Source organism: Lissotriton vulgaris, chromosome 1_1 (assembly GCF_964263255.1).
Source record: "Lissotriton vulgaris chromosome 1_1, aLisVul1.2, whole genome shotgun sequence".
Classification (NCBI taxonomy): domain Eukaryota; kingdom Metazoa; phylum Chordata; class Amphibia; order Caudata; family Salamandridae; genus Lissotriton; species Lissotriton vulgaris.
Genome location: NC_141685.1, coordinates 1,416,056,945 through 1,416,065,252, shown reverse-complemented (window position 1 = coordinate 1,416,065,252; position 8,308 = coordinate 1,416,056,945). Strand labels below are relative to the sequence as shown.

Here is an 8,308-nt window from a genome sequence, read left to right as displayed (position 1 = left end):
AAGTTTTATTCTTTCAATATTTGAGGGCGATACAAGGCCTTCGATTGGTTAACTTTAGGGAAACAACACGTATTTGCTTAGGAATAAGTAACTACTCTTCAGTTTTGATTAACAGGTTAACTGGATCGTGCTGTGCGTGCAGGGGTAACTGGTAACACATTTTTTGCTGTTTATGAAAGATTAGGACTCGGAAATGTTTAAAGTCATAGCTGTAATCCGTGCGATCTTTTCACTGTTACGTGTTCAATCCTGCCCTCTCTGTCAACGCAGGCTGCTTTGCCAAATGCCCTCCTGATTTGCCATACCTCGACGAGGACAACATGAAATGTGTGCCCAACTGCTGCCCCACTGACTGGTACGGTACCTATGATCTGAAATATTGAAGTGATTCGTAGGCTGCTGAAATGAAGTGACAGGGGTCACGTTGTCCTAGTTAACAATTTGCTTTATTTTTTGATGACTTTTCATAGTGCCATGTTCTTAGGTCTTTAAGGAATGGGTTCAGTGTTATACATTTGCAGTTTATTTTTGTTTTCTTATAATATGTGAATAGATTGAGGCGCTGATGTTATATTAAACGGATGCCATTACAACATATGAGGATGAAAAAGAGAATGCATATTAAAGAAACGTTCTGACTTTCGTAAAATCCCGCTTCCAGGCTCCGACCCTTGTTCAGGGGCGGCCTTAGGCATGTGCAAGCTGTGCACCTGCACAGGGCCACCAAACCCCAGGGGCCCCCATGCCAATATATATCCTTAATATAATAATCCTCAGAGGATGGATACATATTTGTGTGGCGGCCCCTGGCAGGGACTTGGCGGCCTCCGGCTCTGTTCCACTTCCAAACACCCTGACCCCGGTCCCCCCCCCTCTTCACTGGCCTCCGCGCCTGCGTTCCTCCTGGTTCCTGAGCTCTGGGAGGCTCTGCCCCGCCCGGACACCTCTTCCGGGGCCCCCTACCTACGCTCCCTGCCCAGGGCCGCCATGAGCCTAGAGCTGCCCCTGCCTTGTTGAAGAGCATTTTGAGGAGATTTATAGATGTGATTGTAGAAAGGTCATTTAAAATTGGCACCTCGCAGAGCAGGCCCTTAGGGTAGCAGTACTTCCAAATCATTCAGAACGTCAAAGCGCATACTCACAGGAAGAGACACGCAGTGTCAGACATTTTCTCAGACGGCAGAGCCATTCTTTACATTGTAACATGCCCTTGTAGGGTGTCCAGGTGGACAATCTTTAATACAAGTCAGAGGATTAGTGCAGGTTGGGAATAGTGTAATTTACTCCCTCACTCCAATGCTTATGGGGCATGATGTCGGTGCAATATGGGACATACATAATGTCAGTGTATTATGGGACATACATGATGTCAGTGCATTATGGGACATATGTCAGTGCTGCTACGTCATGAACACTCAGCCACATATATGATGCTACATTCCCTATCACTTTTCTAAAAGTGCCACCTGCCACGTGGGATCCATCTGTTTAAAAACTACCTAGCAATTCCTCTGAATTCGAGGCATGATACATTGTTAATATCACTATAGAGGTACAATGGTTTACTCACAGTATTAGCATTGCAATTAATTGGGAAAAGATCAAATGGGTAAGGGTGGAGCAGGTGGCTCCACCTTTTCTATAATAAGCGCTGATGTTCAGTACTAATATTATTAGCGTCATAATAGCGACCACATACGACTACATTTGTAGCACCCGCCTGCAGTAATGTAAAAAGTGCTTTATCAAATTGGAATGCCTGTACATAAGTAATACATGGCAGTCTTAACTGCAGTGCCCTTCCATCAAGGTAATCCTATCAGTAATTCGTCTTCCTAGTGCATATTTATTACTCAGACAGCCTATCCTTCCACACTGTCTGTACCCCTGCGAGATTGTCACATAGTTCACTGTGCAAAAACCTCTCAATGTTCTGTCAGAAAAAAAAGAAAACACCAATCTCAATGTTAAAAAAATAAGCAGCAATATGTCAGAAAACAGAGTCTGACATTTGACCTCTATCTTTGAACCCACATGAAACATGACAAGATTAAAATGCATCTTTATTGAACATTCTCTGTCTGAACCTCATCATGGTATTATGGAGGGAGGGGCGGTGGCTTCAGCAGCCCTCTCTACCCTACTTAGGGAGAGGTGTGGCGCCGCGGCCAGGGCGACTGACGCTGGAATCTGGGGATCACTGTTCGATCCCTGGCTCCGGCGGCAGGTTAGCCCAGCACCATGTGACTCTGGGCAATAGCTTGCTTAATCTTCCTGACGGCCCCCAGCGCCTAGAGACCCTTACGGGTGAATGTTCGCGCTTTACAAATGTGGATTATTATTATTATTATTACTTCGAGTGCCTATGACTAGAAGTTGGTATTTTATAAATTAGTTTCCAACCCACAAAGGCACTTTCTTTTTCTACAAATACCATAGATTTGTCATGCCATAAACGTTCTTGTTCTCTGCATTTACTACCACATCTAGCCGTAGTGGCCCAGCGCTCAGTTTCTATCCATGTGGGTCTGTTGACTTAGTGGACTAATGCGTCCATTGCAGGGGCCTGTGTTCAAACCAGATGGTCACAGGTTCAAATCCCGATGGGTCCAATCAGCCTTTCATTCATTGAGGTCAATAAAATGAGTACCGTTGGGTAACAATGAACATCTGAGCGTGCACTTTACAAATACACGTTATGTTATGAAACTGTTGCACCTGCCCTCAATGAGAGTCTCCAGTTAGGCATTTATGCTATTAGGGCCCTGGGATCTAGGGGAAAGATTCTTTACTCAAGGTCACAAAATAAAAAAAATGTATTCTGTCTCCACCTTATACTTGTCTTGTGTTTTTTGTGTAGAGTAAGCCATCCTTATCTGCAACTGCTGTTTTATTTGCATTTGTTCTGGATAGTAAATGCATTCAATGGCTTTCACTTAGTATTTTTATGCACTCTTATGTGTTTCATTCTTTTCTGCTGCCATAGTTTTGATTATTTAAAAGAGTGCAGTTTCCTTAGAAGTGTCAAATATATTTGAAACTATATTATTCATGTCTTCTTCCACAACTAGTATCAGTCACCAGTTAATTTACACACAGAATGCAACTTCTTTTTTTCTCCTACCACTCTCCCTTCAGCCTTTCTTTTGTTTCGTTCTCCTTCCGATCTATCGACTAATTGTTATTTGGATGTACAATTACACAACCATGTAATGCCACTTTTATTGATGATATGCAATTTAACCTGTAGCTCTAAATTTATTTTTGTGTTTTCATTCTACACAGTGGTGATAGATGCAATGACACCGTTTGCGAAAGTGAGTATATCTTTTCATTTATAATTAAGAAAAACGTAATATTATGTATCTTTAAGCACTCTTTATCTTGATGCAAGAATGATGCCTGAACTTATTTGGAATGTAAACTAAAATTGGAATGTTTGTGAGAGAGTGTGTATTTTAAGTACTTAGGGCCAGATGTATCAAAGGGTTTTGCCCATTCTGTGTCTATGGAGAAATGTGTTGATACATATGGCCCATAGTGTTGTTGCATTCTACTGTACTTTCCTATTTTATCTGGTTACACATGGAGATATTGCGAAAATATAAGGTGCTGTGGTCCTTGTGCTTGTAAACAGCCAGCGTGGCCTAAGGCAGCCCACATTTTGTGCCACAGTGGTTTACGTTATTGTGTGAAACATGGGCTTAAATATCCACCCATCCACCTTCCCTAAAATACATAATAAAATTAGATTGAGCTTCGTGTAACACATTCACTTTTCCCTTTCTATGTGAAAACACTTCAGAAATGCACTGCAAAAGCACAGTTGAAGAGCTGTTTCATTTCAAAAGTGAAACCTTAAAATCTCTGTAATCTGCCAGCTCAGTACAAAACAAGAACATATTTCATGGCTAGGCTGTCCTGTTTTCATGTTTATTTTTTGTGAATTGCTCTGGTGTTTTCTCAGTGTTTTCAAAACCTTTGGAATTCAGTGATAGTCAGTGTTTTCCCCTGACAAACCACCAAAATAGACAAAGAAACTGTGTTTTCCAGTGTTTGCAACGAATGTATGTACTGCAGTGATTGCTAAAAAGTACACATTTAATTTAAATGAAAAGTAATACAGGATATTTAGTGTCTTCTCATTTACAGAATGTCCAATCGACGTAGGTTAGATCTGTTTTCAAGCATGGAAAGCCAGTGTATTGCACTCTCACACTCACATATCATTACTCTCTCTCACATCTCATTAGCTCAGGTACTCTATTTGTCAGGGCTATCTAGTTCACGGGACTATTACTGTAGTAAAAAAGTACGAGTACTATAGTCAAATGTTTTAATAAACAACTTAGTGGACACATTTGGGGCTCATTCATCAACTTTGCTGAATATCATGACACTGTAGGGTGGTCAATCCTGCCAACAGCACAGTATCTTGGGAAACCTGTAGCATGTTGAATTAAGCCACATTAATATGTAGCCTTGCATTTTAAGGCACTTTAAACTTGATGCTTTAAGCATATTTGCCACAGCTTTTCGGCACTCTTAGCTTGACTACATTAAGGTGTCACTAATGTTGTGTGGACATTCAAAGCTGCCAAGTGTCCCCATGGCACTTGTACCACTTTAAGTCCGTCCTGACCTTTTCACAGACATCACATTATGTTCTGGGACTTGACACTTTGCTGCCAACATTGTAATCATTGGTTCAGAACCCCAGTAGTAAAGTGCAGTTGGTTAAAAGCCAGGTATCACACATAACAATGAGGCACCCATCAGCTATGACTTTCGTTGGCATGTGGAGTGTCTTGTGTCATTTTTTCACCACTATCCCATATGCATGATGACAACACTCTTTCACAGGCACCTGTCACTTAATATTGCCTTGAATGTTAAAAGCCTGGGGTGTTTGGCAGTCTGCTTGTTATCAGTCCTAACTTGTTAGAACAAGCATTGGCATAGCCAATAGGTCTCGCCATTGGCACCTTATACACGTTTATCCAGAGCTATTGGCTTTGCCAATGTATTAAAGCAATATGCTGTGCAGCATCCATGCTGCTTTAGAGCATAGCTTAAAAACATTGGCAAAAAGCCAATAGCTCCGGCTAAATACTTATAACGTTCCAAAGACGAGACCTATTGCCTATGCCAATGCTTGTTTTCTAAGTAGTTTAAAAATAAAGGCAGTTCACAAACTTAAGTACGGTCCAACATAAAAAGAAGAAGTTAAAAGTAAAAAATATGGTAAATGGAAATCCTTATGTACTGAAACAACATGCAAATATTGCTGAAAAAGTGCAGGCTTCCTGGGGCCTTTTACATTAAAAAGTGTATTTAGCCTGCTAAACAGAACAATGACTTCCTTATATTGTACCAGTTACCTACAGAAATGTACACTTTCCACAGTAATGGTAGCGACACAAATGTCAGAGAGGGGATTAATACTGACATATGCAAAATTTAAAAAACGTTTTGATTTCATGCACACAGTGAGAGACTTCGTTTATTTTCCGGCTACAAACCAGTCCATTTTTATTTCATGGCGCCTCCCTCTCGCCATATGTGACATGTATGGCCATAAGAATGACAATGAAGTTCAAGTAAAATACATGAAATTCTGAGAGAAATGCTTTATCTATGCTACTATCAGTAACAATACGAGTAACTGGTAAGCTAGGATAACACAAAGCTGACAAGTAAAGAATAATACTAGATATAATGGAACAGCAAACGATCAGATGGCATGGTCATGCCTTACTGCTAGGCTGACCGAGGCTTCGAAGACACAGCTACATTCTTTTTTAATTAGATATTTGGATTTCTGAATTCAATAAAGATTTGAGCATGTTGGCAGACAGCAAGCAAGCAGAGAATGAGAGCTGCAGAAAGCACGTGCATGCGGACCCCACTAGAGGGCAGTGTGATGCAATGTGCGAAAGAACAGCTTGCGTACGAGAAACATCAACTCTCATTTCTACTGCATAACAAGTCACATTTTACGAGTGGATGCAGTGATAAGTTTTAAAAGAAAACAATATTCCAACTTTCAAAGCGGACTGGTAGTTGCTTTGCAAAAATAGCACTTTTTTGTATCAGACTTTGCAAACAGCCCAATGCATTACATTTAAACTGGCTTAACGGTCTCGTCAAAGCTCGTTTTAAACCAAATGTCAAGTACAAACAAGATTTACAGGCATTCCCACGCCACTGTATAAACAGACACGCCCAGCCATGGTGATTAAAACCAGATGTTCCTGTGCGCTGCTGCTGGCTCCTGAGAGCAAAACGCTCTGGGAGTGAACATTTCACAAGAAGCTGGGACCTCCAGACGCCTTTGGCCAGTTACGTGCTAAAGCCAGACACAAAGGCCAATGGCATGTGAGCACCACATGCAGAAGCTTCTACTAAAGCTGAAGTGATTCCAAGAGGTCATATTTCCTATGCAGCTTATGCGCACTGCCATAGGCTCGACCTAAAAATGGGCTGATGTATCAAAGTAGTTTAACTATTTTGTGGGTAAATGTGATAGTACATATTGGCCAAGATTCTTATGAGCCAGCCAATCACTGAAAGAATTAAACACTTCAGAAACATCCAATATGATTATAATATTGCCAGATTCTCAACATTGTATCAAATAACTAGATCACACCTAAACCATGCTATTAAACCATCCACCTTTAATCCAAGCACACAAAACTGGAAGAAAGAAAAGGAAGAAGAAACAATATTTTAGTAATATCCATTAACAACAAAACTCATGAATAATAACTTTAGACCAGATTTCTTGGATTGGCATTTTAGTTTGGGGTTGTACAGGTGATTATCAGTGTTTTTATGTTATCACTGGTAAGGGCTGTTGAACTTTCAATGGAGTTTTATCAGTTATTATAGGCTTGAACCCTAAAACAAATGAGCAAAGTCATGGCCCTGGCTTTGTCTCTATTGATGTGGTTTAAAATGTCATCAGTGATATCATATGCATGTATGTGAGGTCATAAGCAGTACATGATAGTGCCTTGAGTTAAAGTTCTCATTGCGTGTCACAGATCAGTCTTCGATCTTCAGTAACCTCACAAAATTATAGTTATTACAATTTCATACCTCCCAGTATTCTGACGTAATGTCACTTCAGTCGTACACCTACATGGGCCCCTAGGAGAGTGTAAGTGACTTATCAGGACATCATACATAAATTGCAGTTTGTTAGCCACAATGATTCAATACCTCTGGGTTCAAAGAAAGGAATAAAACTGGGCAGCTTTATGCTGATGAATTTCTACCAACGCATTTTAATTCTAAAGAAAAACCTGTGAGTCCCACTTATCCTTCCATACTTTAGGGGGGTACCAGTGACCACTCATCATTACTAATTTGATATATTGAGTCAAATATTAGTAATAGTGTTTTGGGTACTAAGCATTCACATTTCTGGAAAATGTTACATGAATCAAAAGAAATATTAGGCAAACAAAGTACATTAATAACGACTGTGATAACAATTTAAAATACAGTGAAATTATACTTTAGAGATAAAAATTCACTTTTGCAACATACTTTCTGAAAACTGTTTTCAGAGGTTATTCTGACATCTTGTAAGGCATGATTCATTTGGATTTTATAATAAATTATAAAAAGATCATGGGAAAAAAATGTTTTTTGCTATAAGAAGATATCTATTTAATCCTTACTTTTAGTTTGCAAACCTATCAAAACTATGTGAACTATAGGTTGGAATCTCGTTCTCATGTCATTAGTCTTCATTGAGATGGGAATTAAGGCATGAAATCTGCCATGATCAATTATTGACTTTAGTTTTGCTCTACTAATTAACATATCCCTTTGTTGTTTATTTTAGAACCTACCACACCTGCACCAACCCAAGGTAAAGCACATTTTATTTCAATATTTTATTTAACCTAAATAATGAATCAGAGAGTTTGCTTACAGCCTGATGAATGTTTGCCTTTCAGTTGGCTATGCCGCCCCGTCTCTAAGCAATCAAGGCCAGTGTACATAAGTGAAGATACACTGCACATTGGAAAAGCTTCATCCTATTGTTGCTTTGTTTTTGTGTTGGTGGAGCTCTAGAAATGCACATCGGTAGTACAGAAGAATTTTGTGTCCTGTGGCAGTAATTTGGGGACGTTGACACATGGGATGCATCTCAACTGGCAACTGGTTTGTCAGCGTAGTCGTGCTTGGAGTTGCATCTTCACCCTTGTAGTCTGTGGCTGTGTTCATGTGCCTGGCCACTCCCATTCTTCCTTGTGACTCCAGGACCAGTTTCGTGCAAACTTTTCCTTCC

General features: G+C 40.1%; 1 long non-coding RNA gene across 1 annotated transcript; it reads left to right on the top strand.

Moving 5' to 3' along the window:
• Window positions 1-268: 268 nt before the first annotated feature.
• Window positions 269-7,887, top strand: LOC147750623 (uncharacterized). The gene is made up of 3 exons (XR_015310140.1): window positions 269-355; window positions 3,286-3,317; window positions 7,859-7,887. It is a non-coding gene; the product is annotated as an uncharacterized LOC147750623 (long non-coding RNA).
• The last annotated feature ends 421 nt before the right edge of the window (window positions 7,888-8,308 follow it).